Genomic DNA, 18,702 nt, shown 5'->3' with positions numbered 1-18,702 from the left:
TATTAAAAAAAAAAAAAAAAAACTTGAATAAATTGTCTGCCTCCTGTCAGTTATCAACTAAGCCACCACTAATGTGTATTACTGGCATATGTCTGCACCATCTCCAGCCTCAACCTTTTTTCTGGGAGCTTGCTAAACATCCAGTTTAACACTGGCCTGTTAGAAGACAGTTCACTTTGAAATACTAAACTGGGAAAAATGGTATTAAAATTTCTCTACCTGTGCACTACGCATGCTTCTGATTCTGCTAAAGAAATGATGCATTTTTGGGCTTTCAAATTTGCCTGTTAAAAAACTGTAGTGTCCAGACCATACCTGTGAGTATACTAGAGCCAAGAAGTACAAAAAAAGACTCTGAACAAACACCACAGTGTCTAGGCCATCCTACTTAAGTGTCATAGTTCTAGGTTACATGACTTCATCAGTTACAAATAAATAAATGGGATTTGAAAGACTTTGCTTGAGGAGTGAAGCAGACTTCAGGGAATTAATGTATTTTTTTCCCATTCTTCTTGTGTAAACACACATCTCAGCCTTCATCTGCTATTTTTAAAATAGAATTATAATGTTCCAGATGTTGTTAACACTATGAAGATGCTAATGCTCACTTCAGCTCTTACTTTTGTTGCTTCATGACAACAAGACAACAATAAGCACTTGTTTGAATACACAAGAGGTAAATACAGACTGCCAAAAAGTTCCCTTTTCCCACCCCCCCATTTCTAGTACCGAAAACAAAATTCATCACAGCAATTGACCAAACCTCCACTCTCCCTGTACCAACACTGAACACCTTCAAAAACATTTCCCCAATCCCTTGTGATGACAAGCCCCCACACTCCAGCACTGGCTGCCGCTGGTGAGAAGCCACCCCATAGGTACCCACCGCTGCATCCCGCCCTCCTCCTCCTCCCGGCTGGGCCATGGCTGCAGAGATAGGGACCGCTGACCCTTCGGGAAGTCTGGGCAGCCCAGTGGCAGCCCCCGTCCCAGTAATCCTATCCCAGCGCTGCCCGTCTCCTTCACTATGAGGCAGCAGCGGCTGGAGCACAACAGGAAAGCCTTCCCTACAATTGCAGGAAAACCCGCTCCACCTAACCACCTCCGCCAGTTAGTCGACTGCCCTTCTTGCTGAGCCGGCACTGAAATACCTGCTTTCTCTCTCAAGAACCAACCCACAGAGGGTGAGGAGGCAGGGTCCTCTCACAGAGCATCCAGCACTTGGCCTGGAGGCTACAGAGGACAGGAGGCTGTGGGATGGTACCATCTCACAGGCAGGCACAGGGCAACCTCAGTCCCAGGAGCAATTAGCTCAGTGCTGAGTGATGAGGGAGTGGCAGCGCCCAGATGGTAACAGGAGACTGGGACTGTCCAAACCCACCACATGCAGACTGAGAGTTTCAGAAGGCTGTGTTTGTTGATTTTTCCAAATATTACTCAAAAACTTAGTAACAGACTGAAATACAGCAGGAGTTTGCCAAAAATGGAGATGATCTGAAAGAGTATAGTGCCCAAGACCCCATGGAGACCCTACTTTCTGAAATTTAGCAGGTGAAATGTCAGAGGATAGTAGTCTTTTCTTCTTCTCTTCTCTTTTCTTCTCTCTTTTCTTTTCCTTTTCTTTTTTTTAAACTAAATTTGCATGCAAGCAGCAAACTGCAGCAGCAAACTACAAACGCTTCATCAAAGTGTCCAGGAGAAACCCTGACTGAAGTTACACCAGATGTTTGGTCTCCAGTAAAGGTGTTAAAAATTCATGCAAAGTAGAAACAGCAGGAAAAAACTGCTTCCTTGTGTTCGCCGCTTTTCATGTTCCAGGGCTTTCTTTCATACAATGCTAACATGGTAAATTGAAGCAAAACATACCTCAGAGGTTTGAGCATAAGGATGCAAAGCCACAGTCTTTGGTCTTTCTTCCATGGAGTCAGCACTTTGTTCTCATTGAGACAATAAACAACTGTTGTGATTATTTCATTTCCTATTCATTTCATTCACTTGAAACAATAGACTGGAGCCCTCACATGTGCACACCCTTCATAAGGTTTTTTAAAGGTTTCTCCAGGCAGCGTCTGTTAGCATGTGAGTGGAATGTCAGCTCACAACTGGAGAAACGAGCATGCAGAAAGCAAGACAGATGTGTAGAAGGATTGTGATTATTACAACTCTTTTTCTTTTTTTTTTTAAATGATATTAAATGTCCATAGGTAACCTATAGTCAAATCAAGTTATAACCGGCCTAGCAGGGGTCATAGCTCAAGTCCAAGCTGGATGGATTTTAGATTCCTCAGCTCATTTCCTATCCCTGAGATTTCATTAAACAGCACCGCGCAGTTTCTTTGGACTGTCTCTTCAGCCATGCCATATCACATTCATCCGGGTGCACTGAAGACCAACCACTGTGAAGACTGGTGTTACTGGCAGGTGCTATCCTACCACTCTGTTTTTCCATACCATAGTTAGTTAGAGCTTTTCATGCCCTTCGCTTGCAGACAATCAGCTGCAGTCTGAAACAAAGTTTCAATAAATACATTTTGTAGTGAAATCTAATCTATCACAAAAGCAATGCATAGCAGTTCCAACAGCTCTAATTCTACTGTTATTTTTACCTTGATTTCTGCATGCACGCTTCTTCATCACATATGTTTTAATGGACAACACTGGAAGAAGCTTCTGAAACTTACCTGGATCTGTCTATATGACAGCATGCCTATGAAGGCTTCAGTGCACTTTTCACTTCACATACATGAGAACGCACATGCGTACAAGTATTACTAGAGAAGTAGGTTGATGTATCTAAGCTTAACAAAGCTTAAGTCTCAGATACATAAATGAGGATTGTTTATTGAACCACTGTAAAATGGTTATGTTTCATCATGTGTGAATTCTAAATAATGGATTTCTGGTGACACTATCTATAGAATTTATCTTGGTTTTTGTGCAGGCTTCTGTTTCTTCAGAACCCAGGGTCAGCTCTGTATGGGAAGAATTTGTCCTGTTGTTTAAGGGGGTGCTAAATAGCATGCTTCGTTTTCTGCACACCCTATAGCTATGTTGTATAGTAACCCAGTTTTATTTTGGTTACAGTGCTCCTTGCAATCAAGAAACACAATACTGCAGGAACTGGAACAGATCTACAATAGGACAGAAATGAGCAGGTGTCCAACGGCACTGTAAGAGGACCTATTTCTACAAAGCATACAAAACACTAGGAAAACATGATAGCGGGACCAACTGTGAGAAGCATCTTAGTTTGGGCACAAAATTCTACTCCAGCTTCACTATTGCAATTCCCTGAAACATAAGCACTCAGTATTGTTTTTGTTGGATCTGGTTGTCCTGCTTTGGTTTTGGAAATCCAGAAACTGAGACTTCAACTTGTTGGTTTGCAGATCCCAACATGCAGCCTCAGAAACTCTCTCTTTACTGCTTTGTCATCTATTCTACATAAGAAAATTCTCTCTGCCATTTACTTCATGAGCAGAATAGAAACACGAACAACGTTTCTTAAAAGCTCAAGAATTTGTGGAATTCTAGTTAATCTCATTTTGATGGACAGGGGACATATTTTTAGATTGATAGGTGCTGCTGCCAGGCACCAAGCAGCTGAACTCCAATCAATCCACTGTACATGGAATGTAAATACCATAGCATCCATAATGAGAGCATAGGAGAGATCTGTTCTAACATTAACAATTAAAACAAATATGCTAATATGCCTGCAGTTTATCATTCTCTCCAAGGCAAGCCAGAGAGCAGACTCATAAATTACTTATGCTAGGCAGCTAATCACAGATCTTCTGATGAAGAAAAATAATAACAATCAGTGGTTTGATAATGCATCTGCATTCTTTCCTTTTTTTTTTTTATATCCAGTCAGTACAGAGGGTCTGACCCACAAGACATCTGCAGCTCCCTTGTTTGTTGAGCAGTGCCAAATTTAGAGCAGCCTCCGTGCTGTTCTGAAATTACATCAGAACTGCATGGCTCTCCTAACTTGGGGAAGTACCTTCATTACATTATTGATTAGACCCTTCTTTGCCCACTCCAAATATAACAAATGGAGAAAGCAGAGATGCTCCCACCACTTATTCAGTGTCTGCACCTTGTGATTCTCTTGGCATATGAAGGACATAGAAAGAATAATTAAAAAAAAAAAAACATACAACATAATACAGTCAAGCTTTTTGGATTAATTTAGAAATGTCATGTCAGCAAAAGCATCTCATGTGATTTGAACAACTTCTCAATATTACGTTGTTTCGTATGAATGCTTATAACCAATTCTCTTTCAAACGGTTGTTTAATATTAATTGTTGTTTAAGCTATAAATCCCCTACTCTGCCTCATGGATAGAAATCTGAAGATAATGATGGGTAAGTGTAGGCAGGTATTCTCTAATGGCTCATCTGCATTTTACAATGATATTTAAATATACTCTGACTTTGGCCCAATAATGCGCACTACAAATGACCCACTGTTAATGCTCTCTGGAAAATGGTAAACCCTAATTTCAGTACCAGCACTTGATCCTGGAACACTTTGTGCCTCTCTGGAGGAGCAACGGGTAGTACTTGATTCATATCAGATGAACAGATTATGAAACATCCAGTTTCCCTTATCTTCCTAAATATCCGAGTAAGCCTCAAAGAGAAACTCCCCTCACTTCCAATACACACCAGCTATTTGTAATCTTGGGAATAGGTAAAGCATGGAGAGGGAAAAATAAAAACTACTCATGCCCCATTTTACTGCTACATGCTTTTAACACGCTTTCCCCATGAGTACTGAAGCCATTTGCTCAATGTTGCATGTGGGGTTTTGGATAGAGAAAGTGAAGACTAATTACTCTGTTCCAAATTGTTAGATGAATGAGACAGCACTGAACTGTAATCTATCCCCTTGAAGGATGCTGCAGGAATGATCAAGGCAGGTGTCTGAAAATATTAAGCGGTCCGAATTGTTAAAAGACCATTTAAAGACTATCAATGTGCAAATGTACGCTTCTAAAACAGAAGAAAAAAAGAAAAAAAAAAGCATAAACCACATCAGATAAACACAAATAAACTGATTCATTTTTATGTCTTCTCCTGCAGCATAACTGAAAGGACTATTTACCTGTTCAAACCCAAGACACAGCGAAGATTTTGGTTTAAAAGACTAGATACGTGAAATTTGAATATTGTTCTTTATCACGCTCTGAAAACATTGCAGGTAACTACAACAAGCTGTTCGGAAAGTGGTCAGGTTAGGTTTTGAAGTTCATTATTTTATACTTGCTGCTCTGTGTAACGTTATTCATTGTGCTTTCTACATAGCAGCCTCCTGGAGGAAAGAAAGCCTCTCATTCTGCTCAGTTAACTATGCTGAAACAGTAAGCATTCTATCAGATCACTCTGGAGGAACTGCTGTCATCTTGCAGTGCTAAGGCCTAACCTCTGCACTTTGTCAGTCATTCTCCATCTTGCTATGCTTTCAGATCAGATTTAAAGAGGAAGAGATTCATACCAGGCCAATACATTGTCTCAATTCTTTGCTGATGAGCCAACATCCTTGCTGCTGAAAACAATCCAAGCTTTGAGTTCAAAGTTCCCTTAACAAACTGCATTTTACTCAAAATTCCTGAAAAAACTGTATACAAGTTATCAAGAGTGATAAGTATGAAATACCTTGATTCAACATGATAATAAGCCACAATATGTTGTCTTTAGTGACTCAAACATTGTACATTCAGAGCCAAGTCAAACTACATTTCTCCTGACCATACATGATTCTTATGTCATGTGCTTTGTCTTAAGAAAAATTGATGTATTCCTCAGCAACTGTAAAATAAATATTTTGGAAATCACATACCTCTCTTAAACTGTATGTGGCCATCAAACTACTACTTTAATTACATGCATACTGGAATCTATTATTTCCATATTAATGTTTCAAATGATTGGCAAAATCTTGAGATGAATTTCTGACTTGTTCATTTACACGTATACATGTGAAGAGCAGCTGAAACTTCAGTTCTCTTTTCAACTAAGGCCATTCATTGTTCCGTGGCTTTCTTTAAAAGAGGTGCCTTCTCACTGCACTATAATAAGAGTGGGGATCGTGCTTCAGGACACGGAGAGATAGCATCAGATACATGAATTTCCTGGGAATGCTAAATAAAGTTAAGTACATAGATAAATACTCAGAGGATTAGAGACAAAGCAAGTATATGCTAATGAAATGGTCTTTAGTCCCAAGGGTGTATCTATTGTCTTCCAGGAAAATTCTTCTATTCACTGTACCAAGCGTATTTTAAATTGAATAAGGACCGTGAGCAAAATGAGCTGAATAGCCATGAAACCTATTAGTAAAAGAAAACTATCTTTTAATAAAGAACATTAGCCCACACAAAACAAAGAAAAGCATCAGGGAACACAGATCTTTACTTAGCAGTATAGTGCCTGTTGAGTGGCTTATGTGCATTTTACATTTGGTAAAGGCTGCAGAATCCAAACCCTCAATTTGTAACATATACAACCTTCTGTTGCTCTCCTAAAGCTTTATCAAGTGAAGAGAGATAACTATTTACAAATGTAAGTCTATAAAAGATGATTATGGCTACTCAGTGGAAAGCAAATTCTTTAAATTATGGAAGAATGATATAGTCTGCAGCTAGTTCAGAGAATAGTTCATATAACCTCACGTAAGATGAATTTAAACCCAGATCTCCAAAGGCTGCTAAAGAAAATATCTCCACAAAGGCTGGCCTTGCTGATTACGCGTGATTAATGTGTTGATTTGTGCTTTTCTGATTCTCCAAAGAAATATAAATCACTGTAATGCACTGCATACTATTTTTGCATGCACTACTGACCTGTTCACCTGATTTTTCTTTATTTCAGAAACAAAGAATTCTGAATTCATAAATCAGAATCAGAGTAGAGTCATCTTCAAAAGTTCAGGTTTTAATTAATGAGGTCGTTATAGCTAGTGTTAAACATATAGTTCTAATTAATCTCATCAATCACATTCTCTCTTTTAGTACCAGTGGTTTGCAAGAAATAAAGTGAGCACCAATCTCATGTAACTGAACAACCTTTTTTCCCCCTATTTATTACAAAATTTCTGATTGTCTGAGAACTTTGTTCTTGTGCCTTACTCTTTACTCTTCATTCTTTGTTGGTGTCTTTGTCAGAGCTGTGCACCTGCATCTAGAAGATAAAAAATATCACCAAATTCCAGATTATGGAGTCATGTAAGTATTAGCTCCCACTGACCAGAAAGAAGAGCCTGTCACTGTGTTGTTGGCTGCCCAGAGTCCCTGCAGGTCTCAGTATCACTGTCATGGCAGGTGTATGCAAAGGAGTCTTACCCAAAAAATCAATGTCAACCAAGAGACAAGTTAATAAATATGATATAGTTTACTTTCTGCCTTTCATCAAAAGGATCTCCTGCCACTGTGACATACCATAAGTTACACCGTAAACTAAAACTAAGCGCATACCTCCCAGCTCAGACCAAGTGGGAAACAGCACATTTATTCTCAAGCAAGAGATGGAAAAATACTTAAATAACAATGCAGTCTAGCAGGTAAACCTAAGAACAAAGACTCTAATAATGACTTAAGGAAAAAAAAAAAACAAAAAAACAGCTGGTTATGTAAGCAATAACAATATCCTTGGGGATAAATTGTTATGAAACTTTCAAATCTGGAGCATGAAATGACACTCCTCTAAGAGTGTTAAAGCTTCTGCACATGGAGAAGCCATCACACACTCAATTATAGCTCAAAAACTGAAGATCATGAAGATTGATATTAGTATGTCACCGAAAACACAAGTTGGCTAGCTGAGAACGACACATATTGCAGCCAGTAGTTTTAGTCCATTTGAAGCAAAGATTTCTAATAAAGGCATATTTTTCTTTAGAAAAAAGTAATATTTGCTATGAAAATGATCAGTCTTCACCAATGCTACAGACAGGCTATGGCCCACATAAAACATTTAACTTAGGGGAAAACTGAGGAACAAACCAATTACTGACTGAGCCTCTCCCTGGAGTATCATCCCTACTGCTGCTATCAGGCAGCTGGACAGACATCAGCATACCTACTTCCCATCATTTTCTCCTTTGAGAGCATTTTTGTGCTTTGGGCATTCAAAACATACCACGGCACCAAGATCCACTGACAATTTTAAACTTGGGATCTGCTGAGCAATAATTTCACAAATAAGTGGATGCAATGTCTAATAGCGCTCAGCACTGCGAAGATACACAGCACTTCAACACTAATTGCAAAGTCAGTTTTCCATTCCAGGTGGCTTTTATTTGTGATGTCTATCATTAAATTACCCTACCTAACTTTCTTTAGGTCAAATAGAGCAGAAGGCCCCTTGAAAAAATAAAGTTACTGGGCTGAAAAGAAAGCACTAGACTGAGTTATTCCCTAGCAATGTTTGTTGTTGTAGCTCATTTTTCAGTTTCCAGTAGTGAGAGGCCCTATGCTCTATAAGCTTCCTCTCCGCTTGTCAGTCTTGTCCATGTTATCAGCTCAGGAATGCAATAAATTCTCTTTTCTTCTTTTGTTCTTTCCCACCGTCTCCATCTAATTAATGCCAAGCAGAATAAATATGTCTTTGTGAACCACTCAGACACAGCAGTGGCTGAGCCAAGTAGCTGCTGCAGATGGTAGTTTGTACAATCTGCAAAGCAACCAAAGTGATTCAGCAGCATGAAACAAATAAACAAAGCAGAAAGAAAGACAGATAAACAAGACCATCTGACAACAGAATCACAGAATGGCCAGGGTTGGAAGGGATCTCAAGGATCATGAAGCTCCAACTCCCCTGCCACATGCAGGGCAACCAGCTTCCACATTCAATATTAGACTAGGCTGCCCAGGGCCCCATCCAATCTGGTCTTGAACACCTCCAGGGACTGGGCATCCACAACCTCTCTGGGCAGCCTGTTCCAGCACCTCATCACTCTCTCTGTAAAGAACTTCCCCCTGACATCCAACCTAAATCTTCCCTCCCTCAACATAAAACCATTTCCCAGTGTCCTGCAGTTACCTACACTTTCAGAGAGTTGATTCCCCTCCTGTTTGTAGGCTCCCTTTAGGTACTGAAAGGCTGCAATGAGGTTACCCTGCAGCCTTCTTTCCTCCAGGCTGAACAACCCCAGCTCCCTCAGCCTGTCTTCATAGGGGAGGTGCTCCAGTCCCCTGATCATCTTTGTGGCTCTCCTCTGGACCCTCTCCAACAGCTTTCTGTTTTTCTTGTATTGGGGACTTCAGACCTGGATACAGTACTCCAGATGGGGCCTCACAAGAGCAGAGCAGAGGGAGACAATCACCTCCCTGTCCCTGCTGGCTACCCCTCTTCTGATGGAGCCCAGGATACCATTTGCCTGTCTGACAACCCACCTTTCGATTATTCTGCACTAATTTCAATGAGTCTGTGTTAAATTCAAGGTCATGATGACTTTTGTGTAACAAAAGGAGGAATTCCACTTTTTTTTTTTCCCCCACAACAGACAAAACTAATCTGCTCAATAGTTTGAATGCTACTCAGAGAATACTTATTAAAGAACAGCTAGCCAACAGGAATATCATCTCCAGGCAACCAATCTGTCTGGCAGCTGGTGCTCCCACACAGACAAACACGCTCTGTCTTCGAAACCATGCAGGTGGATAAAACAACATCACATCTTCTTACTACCTCTGTTTTTTGCTGGATCAACGTAATACTGTCTTCTACTTGCATTTATCCTAGCTGAAAACATCCCCTACCAGAACACGATCACTCTCCATTTCAGCCACAAGACATAGTAAACCCGTATTCCATGGAGCTGAACTCAATGATCCCCACGGGTTCCTTCGAACTTGGGATATTCTATAGTTGTACATTACCCAAACAGTTTGAGAGAAGAAGTAGCTGCAGTATGCTGGAAAAAATAAAGTTGTTTTATCCCATGAGACTGATGTGTTAAAAGCTTTGCTCCTACACTCCCTTTTGCAGTACTCCCTACTTCTTCCAACTGTCTCATCAGCAAAACACGCATATCCACAATTGTGCAACCATCATCAGCCTGTGGAGTCACACCTGGAATGTAAATCCATGCTATGATCCATTCATTCCATCTAATGATTGCTTGCAGCTTATTCTCCCATCTTCAGCTAGGAAAAAGCAACTTTGGTTCTCTGTAGTGTCACAGATAGGTTATTGTTAAAAACAGGCTTGAGAATGTGCAAAAAGGGATGGGGAACATTGCTTTAGTTAGGCCTTCTTTATTATTAATGAACCGATAGGTAAATTCCTTCAGATATGAAGAAGAATGACACTTCAGTTTCAGACAATAAAAAGCTAGACATCAAATTTTAGCCATCTTCTTAGGTTTTGTCTAGAAAAATTGACACCACAGGATGGGAGTAGTTTTCCTCCAGAGATAGATATGCAAAACATATAGTATGAATATTCCTCTGTAGGTAGCCATCCTTCATGGTTAACTTAGAGAAAGTCAGTTACAACCAGGATGTTCTAGATTCTTGACCTCCGGACAAACAGTCCTCTCTAAAAGAGAGGTGAGCGGCACAACTACAGTGAAAAAGTTAGTTGATAACAAACTTCTGGTCACTTCCTTCAAAGATCTTCATCAGGAATGGATGAACCAGTGTTTCTTCAAGGCTTTCACAAAAGCCAACAGAGATGAGTAGAGCTTGTTCCAGCACTTGCTACTTTTCACTGACCAAGCATTCCATCTCAACAACATAAAACTGCTCAAACTGGGGCCAAAAAATGTCTCTTTCAATAGCTTCCTTTAGCACAGTTTTGAATAAAGCCAATGGCAGCTCTGAACTCCAGTTTGTAAGAACCAGTCCTTAAAAAAACTCCTCATGGAAGTTGCTGCTACTCGTTTGCTTGTCTTTCAATTCAATCAGCGACACTTATATATGCAAAAGCTACATACAGAGACCTCATCTGTTTAAAAATTACTTTTATAGTATTTTCTGGAGTGCATTCCTTCCCTAACTTACAGACACCTCTAGAAAATAAAGACTCATTTAAATTTCCAGAGGCAGCTCTCCCATGTGAAAGACAGGGTGGTAGCAGCAGAGGGTGGGAGAGCCTCCAGCTCACCTGGGGCTGTCTACAACTTAGAAATAAGCAGGGAGAAGACCAGGATCTGCAGTGTTATTCTAAGAAAGATCCTGTGTAAAACATTTTTGTAGTCTCGTTTCTGTAGTCTTAAATGTATAATACTCTGGAACGCTTGTGCAGCCCATTGCACATGAAACCAGATAATATATATATATATATATATATTTTTAAAGAGAAAGAAAAAGAAATCCATCAGTGAAAAACAGAGCTCATAGAACTCATTTTTGTCACCTGTGTTCCTAAATTTAACTCTATACCGTATTCTGAATGATCTTCTTTGTTGCCATCTTAGTAGTCTTTATATTTGACAAGATACTAATTCTTCTCCCTTCTTTCAAAGGAAATGCATCTAAGGGACAGAGCAAAGTAATTTACAGCATACTGCTTCCTTCTATTAAAAATGTATGCTCCTTAAGGACTCCATGTGTTTCAGCTAGTCTGAAGTAAATCTATTGGACTAAAACCATCAGCAATAAGTTACCATCTCTGATCAAGGATCTGAGTGTGCGAGCCACTTGACAAGGTATTTTCTGGAATAGATCAGAAACCAACACGTTTTCCTTCCATTAGCATGGATGAGATATTTCTCAAGCAGGAAAGCTTGAGAAATGAAATATTTTGGCAGGCATAAGTGAATTCAAAATGCAGCAGCACAGCCGTCACTCACTTAAACGCTTAATGCTGAAAAAAGATTTAGAGTTGTCCTCTGGATATCTTCATTTGTTTTAGTTAATTAGAAAACACGTTTTATCCACAAGTATTATAAAGTCATTTAGCAGTAAATGGATAGAAAAAAAAAGTTCCATATAAATATGCAAGTAATATATATTATCTACATATCAGAACTACCAGTAAGGGCAAGGGAGAAGGTATTTTCCTCTTTCGCATCCATGTTAATGAGTATGTTATTTTGTCACCACTGCTAAGCTCCTTTGACAGAAAGAATGTACTTAAAAATCTGGGTAGACAGAGATTAAAATATCCACCAAATTTCACCAGGAGCCTTGCTATCACTGATAAGGTTATTATTTCAGTATAAATCCTGCTTCATTTTAAAAGCTACAAATATATAATTTTTTTCTAGAGTTAACTTTTGGCTTCAAAATCTTGCTTCCGCCTTAGGGCTGTGATAGTAGGGTAGCTCTCTTCTGAGAACTCAGAAGTTATAATTACGTGACTAGTTGAGATTAGTGAAGGAAGCTTTGTTCTCTCTCTCTTTTCTCCCTTTGGGGCCAGCCAATTTTTCCTTTCTTTTCTCCTCCCTCCTTTTCGAAATGTGACTGCTCAAAAACCAGCTATACCTATATAAACCCCTCTCTTTTCTGTCCCCTTAACTCCGTCCCCAGAACCTGGCCTATCCACATCCAGAAGCAGTTCCCTGGGTGAGTGATTTTTAATCATTATCTTGACTGCCAGCAAAAGGATTTAGCTGTGGTCCATTCAAGAAGTAGCTTTATAATACACATTAGCCCCCTGAAGTGCTGAACTCTAAACCTTTGTCTTCTGTGTCTACTCTGCACCTTGGAAAAACCTTTACTGACGACTGCAATACACAGCTTTTTATCCGTATTTGATTACAGAAACAGAATTAACTGCCGGACATTTAACAAAAACCACAATCAAGCTTTCTTTTCAGAAATTAATGCAGGACTGGAAATATCCATTTTATAAATAATTTCTTTTGTTATTGTTACCTTTACGAATTAAGGCCGCAGTTTAATTTGCCAATTTATTTTAATCAATTAACTTCCAGGCTTTTTAAACCAACCTATCAGCCCTATTACAACTCCAGGATCAGGTCAGAAGTAAAGAGATGATTGAAGATAATGATCAGAGTTAGCATCTTCTCAAACAAGCACAGTACCTAGACAGTCACCTGACCATCCTGCCACATTCTGCCACATTGACACCTTTAACACACCAGCACAAATCACTTAAGCCTTAATGCCATTTCTCCTACTGACGATTTCTTTTCCAGCAATACCAAAAGCTTTGCCATTTGTAATGGCAGAACAGTCCATAATCTGTCAGAGTAACGTTTAAAAGAAAGGAACTAACTGGATTTATTTACTTATGAGCAAACTTTATACCTCAATGCCTCTTTTACTACAGTTATGCCACAGCCCCTCAAAATGGGCCTGTTGTCACCATGCTCAGCACTGCATTAAGTGTGTGATGGTGCTTTCATAAACAAAGAACTGAACTGAGACAACTGAGCTCTCCCAATTGTCATCTAACCAAAAGCATTATAACCTATGCTTTTCAAAGGTGAATGGAAGAATGTAGACTAAATATCCAGCATCACCTAAATTCCACAGGAGCAAAAGGTTTTCAACTCTTAGGAAGAAAAAGTGAATACTTCATTTTAATGTGCTTTCATGCCAGGATTTTATCATACACACAGAGACAGCATAGCGTACTTTTAACATAGCAGAGAAACACTGCTCTGTTTACCATATTGTATCATAAATTATTTTGAAATGCTGAACTTCTACAGTTCAAATGGAAAATGTTTATTACCAAGATCTCTAGTTTTACACTGTATTTGTGCTTGGGATTATGAAATTACAAGAATTAACGCTTCCCATAAACCAAACTAAAATGTTATTCTGTGACACAATGTCCTTGTTTGAGTGCTTTATTATCATTCCATCAGATCAGCTCTGTAGTTGTCTTTGGGTGGACCCTTTCTATGCAATCAAGATACGGTCACAATGATTTACAATTATAAATCAATATAACAACTATGGGGGACTGTCAGCCTGCCTTTAGATACTACTGCTTCTAATTTTAGGGAACTATCAGTAAGACGTGCACACAAGGAATAAGCAAAAATAACAACAAAACAACAAGCAAACAAAAAAAAATAGGTGCATGAGAGATCCTTGAAATTACTCAACTGTATCATGAAAAATTGCAAATTCAGGTGACTGACCTGAACAGGACTTTCACTTCTAGATTACAAAGCAAATTATGTTATGTTATGCAGTTTTTATACTGAAGTAACAGAGAAAAGCATCGTACAGTATGAACAGAATTAATCACGCATACGTCAGTGGAATTCAACCACTCATGGCCTGAGCAGTGAAAATTAGATATAAGACATTTGAGTCAGTCAGTGAGAGGTGTGAACTATTCAGCAGCATTTGCATGACATTCCTCCCCCAAAACAGTTGTACAAAAAACCTATTCCACTTAACTTCATGTTGCATTGGGAACATGGATATCTTGCATGCATATCCATCGTATTTCAGATGCAAAGACAGAGCTCAAAATAATATATAGCAGAGATAGGAGAATATAAAGCATTCAGAGCATAATACTTCAACATCCACTTGAAATTCTCTGATAAATATCTTTCTTTACTTTGAGTCATACCAGTACTTAAAGGGCCATAGGGGCTTAGAAAGAAGATTTGTTCTGTCTAGTCTGAAGATAAATATCACCCTGTTGTACCAGATGAAGTACACCAGTTCCCAGAGTTTTGGCAATGGACTATTGTTTGGAAAAGATCTCAAGTACATTGAGTAATGCTTGTTCTCAGGACTAAACATTTTTTAAAATGTTCACTCTTTTAAAGCAGTCTCCCACATATGTGTTTATCCTTATCCCATTATTACACGTCCGACAAAATCAGGGCCAAAGGGCTACAAGTTTTGCTCTCGACCTATATATTTCAGGAGACTCTGGTTCATTTTAGAAAAGGAAATACTAAAAATTATATAGTTTATTTCTCAACTAGGAGATTTAGTTCAGATACAGGAGGATTTTTTTTTTATTTTTTTTTATTTTTTTTTTTGGTCATACCTCCCTTTAATCATCCATCTGTCCTTTTCAGGTTCAGGAGCAGAAAGGAATTATGTGATGGCACACAGCATATGGAACAGCCTGACTCTTCCAGGATAATTGGTCTGTGAACTGATTGGCAGAGTGCTCAGAAAGAACAGTTCAAGTTGATATTCACCTCTCCCCATCACATCTGTAACAATGCCATAAACCACCAGAAGGCTCATTCTCACCACCCTTGCATGCACGCAAGTCAGAAACAGGCAATAGAAGAATGATTTAAAAGTTACTATTGTGTTACATTTGACATAAAATAGATGTTTCAAAGTGCTTCCTAGACTGTGAGTCATTCCAGTTTCTGCACTGTTGCAAGAGCTTAAATCTTCCTGTGCAAAAGCCATGCCTGCAAAAGCAACCCAATGTCATGAGCAAGGAAAACTACCATTTCACTGAGGCTTGGAGTTATCGCATCTACCTTCACCAGGTTAAAAGCTGCATTTCCTTATGAGATAAAGATAATTCTGATACAGTAGCTTGAACAGATCATGGAATTAATTTGCTTATGATACTGGCACGTAACACAGCTGAGAAAACTCAAGGCAGATTTCATTTTTTCCCCCCATTCTTACTGCTGTGAGGGCATACAACATCTCATGTTTTCATGTTATCTTTTTTATATGTCCAATTTTTCTGAGAAGTGCTTGATATTCTTTAAAAAGAAAAAAAAAATAAATTCATTTAATACATTACTATTGGCTCTTGAAAATACAGGCTGTTCTCTCTGCCCATTATCTTGCATCAGCAAAATATTAAGTTGGTCACAGAGCCAGAAAAGTTCTGTGTACATCTGTCCCCAGAGCGTCTCAACATATGCAGCACTCTGTATGCCACAATTTCCTTCCTGAATCAGTTTCCCCTCCTTTCATCTCAAACTACTCAGCTAACAAATCAGAATTTGATGGATATAGTTCTTCTGAACGATAACCCAACACTTTGAAGTTTGATTTTCTTCCTTGCCAATGTTACACAACAGGCTCCTTATTTTCCTGCAGCATAATTTTGTTTAAATACTAAAATAACAAGACCTTAATGGAACATAAAATTACTATATCATTGTAGATAGCTCTTTGCTGCCAGCCATTCCACGCAAGTCTTTATCATGCATGGCTCATTACACAGGAAACATTTCCAGTTTTCTTGTGCCTTAGCCCCATTTCATTAGTATGTGCTGTTCCTTCATGGATCATAACATATTTTTAAAATATTCCCATTGCAACTGAGGGAACTGGGGCTGTTTAATCTGGGAAAAAGGAGGCTGAGGGGAGACCTTATTGCTCCTTTCCAAAATCTGAAAGGTGCTTACAGTGAGAGCGGGGTTGGTCTTTTCTCACTGGTGACAGGATGAGGGGAAAAGGCCTGAAGTTGAGCCAAGGGAGGTTTAGGTTGGATATCAGGAAAAGCTTTTTTATTGAAAGGATTGTTAAGCACTGGAATAGGCTCCCCAGGGAGGTTGTTGAGTCATCATCCCTGGATGTGTTTAAAAACCATTTGGATGTGATGCTCAGGGACATGATTTAACACAGGGTTGTTACTTAAGGTAGTATGATTAGGCTGTGGTTGGACTTGATGATCTTTAAGGTCTTTTCCAACCTGAGTGATTCTATGATCTTAAAATACCGAACTGCTAAACACAGGGTTTTTTTTGTTTTGTCTTTTAATTACTGGCATTAAATCACTACATTCAGACAGTCAAACAGAACAGATTACATAGGACAGTTGTCTGAACAGAAAACACTTCTGGGTTCTTATTGTTTTCAGCTTTATAAATGCAGGAAAAGCATAAGGTGTCATTCGGAGGCTAAAAAGAATATATAATTTGAGCATAACTTCAGAAAGAGTTTTAGCCATTGAAACTCAGCAGCCATGGGCAACAAAAATTTCCCATGGATTTTTAATTCACAGAATTGGCAGACTTTTTGTAGAGACAAGGGGTAAAGTTCATGTGTTTCACAGCTTCACTAACTCCAAGAAACAAGGGTGCCTTTATGTACTCCTGAGCTTTTCTATAGAAGGGATCCTTCCTCTGTTTTCAAAGATAAGAAATAATATGTTGTAGATACAATACTCCCTTACTAGTGAGCAATGCATTCTCCTAAGTATATTCATATGCTTGGTTATCACGTATTCCATACCTTTAGTTGAATTATAACATTTTAACAGTAAAATTCTGCCTACCACCTTGAAAAAACACTAACTGCCTTTTGCAGCTCAGATCCCTGTAAACTGGGGAAAGAGGCAACTGCTCAAAATGGATGCCTGGGAAGACAGAGCTAAACCTGAATAATCAGCCCCAGCAGGGGGCTGGCAACAAAGCCCAGAGAGGAAGTTAAAAGGATTAGCAGTATAACACTTTCTAATGTTAGTACACCTCCCTCTTAACCTAATGCAAATATCTCTCTCCCACTAACCTTCCCCTCATAATTTTCATTGTGCTGAAAACACCTTAATTACACGCATGTACTAACTTAAACTCCACACTTGAGGGACAGTCAAACCACTGCGCCTTATAAGATGTTTGAGTATGGTCTGCTCATTAATCTGCACTTGCAAACATCATCACTCTGAAGGAACCTGCTTTGGAAGGCTCTCTGCCCTCTACCTCACCCACCATGTTCAGGCCTAGGGTTCCCAACACAAGAAGGACACAGAGCTTCCAGAGCAGATCCAGAGGAGGGCCATGTAGATCAGAGGGCTGAAGCACCTGCTCTGTGAAGAAAAGCTGAGGGAGCTGGGCTTGCTTAGCTTGGACAAAAGAAGGCTCTGGGGAGACCTCATTGCGGACTTCCTGTACTTGAGAGGAGCTTACAGGCAGGAGGGGGACTGACTTTTTACACAGTCTGACAGCGACAGGACAAGGAGAAACGGCTTTAAACTGAAAGAGGGGAGATTTAGGTTAGACGTTAGGTGGAAATCCTTTACCCAGAGGTTGGTGAGGCACTGGCACAGCTGCCCAGAGAAGCTGTGGTGCCCCATCCCTGGAGGCGCTCAAGGCCAGGTTGGATGGGGCCCTGGGCAGCCTGAGCTGGTGGGGGGCAGCCCTGCCCATGGTGGGGATTGGGGCTGGGTGGGCTCTGATGTCACTTCCAACCCAAACCATCCTGTGACTCCATGATAACTAATGTTAGGGAAAACAAAATTGAACAAATAGAGGTGTCCACAATAGAAGCCTACAGATGACCAGATCCTACTCATCCTTGAGACCTTTTCATACTCAGTGCACATTTCAAGGAACCAATTTACCTGAAAAGTTTGAAAAGGCTTTAGTGCAAAAAGAATCATGCTCTAGTATTACCGTGGACTATAAAAGGAGCCTGGAGCAAACAAACTAAGATGTAGCTGTCTACACTGTCTGTCTGTTGTCAGATGACTTTCATTAGAAGAGGACAGCACATCCAGAATATTTCCAGTTAAATGTTCACACTTCCTGGAATGCAAACATGCATACTTAAATTAAGACTAGAATAGTTCATTGTAAGTTGGACATCTCATAATATCTTCTACAAAAGGCCTTCAACTAACAAAAAGAAGAGTCACTGAATTTCCCTTGTATGCAGTAGACACATGTAAATCTGTATAGCTGTCTTCCAAACCTACAAAGCACCACATTTAGATTCCCTGATGAAGTAAAGTTTGAAAAGGCAACATGGACTCTTGCTCTTTCCCATAAGCAATATTTCTGCCTTGCAAACAAATGCTTCAATTTTAACTTTTTTTTTTT

General features: G+C 39.5%; 1 protein-coding gene across 3 annotated transcripts in view; it reads right to left on the bottom strand.

Annotated features, from left to right (window-relative positions):
• Positions 1–18,702, bottom strand: part of MID1 (midline 1) — a 240,041-nt gene that overhangs the window by 101,777 nt on the left and 119,562 nt on the right. Inside the window, exon 1 of one of the 3 annotated variants that reach the window (XM_010726630.3) lies at positions 887–1,074. The exons of the other annotated variants lie outside the window; for them this stretch is intronic. The gene's annotated coding sequence lies outside the window, so the exon portion shown is untranslated. Of the gene's footprint in view, positions 1–886; positions 1,075–18,702 lie in introns of those variants that run through there. 3 annotated transcript variants of the gene reach the window in all.

Source organism: Meleagris gallopavo, chromosome 1 (assembly GCF_000146605.3).
Source record: "Meleagris gallopavo isolate NT-WF06-2002-E0010 breed Aviagen turkey brand Nicholas breeding stock chromosome 1, Turkey_5.1, whole genome shotgun sequence".
NCBI lineage: Eukaryota > Metazoa > Chordata > Aves > Galliformes > Phasianidae > Meleagris > Meleagris gallopavo.
This window is presented reverse-complemented; position numbering and strand designations above follow the sequence as displayed.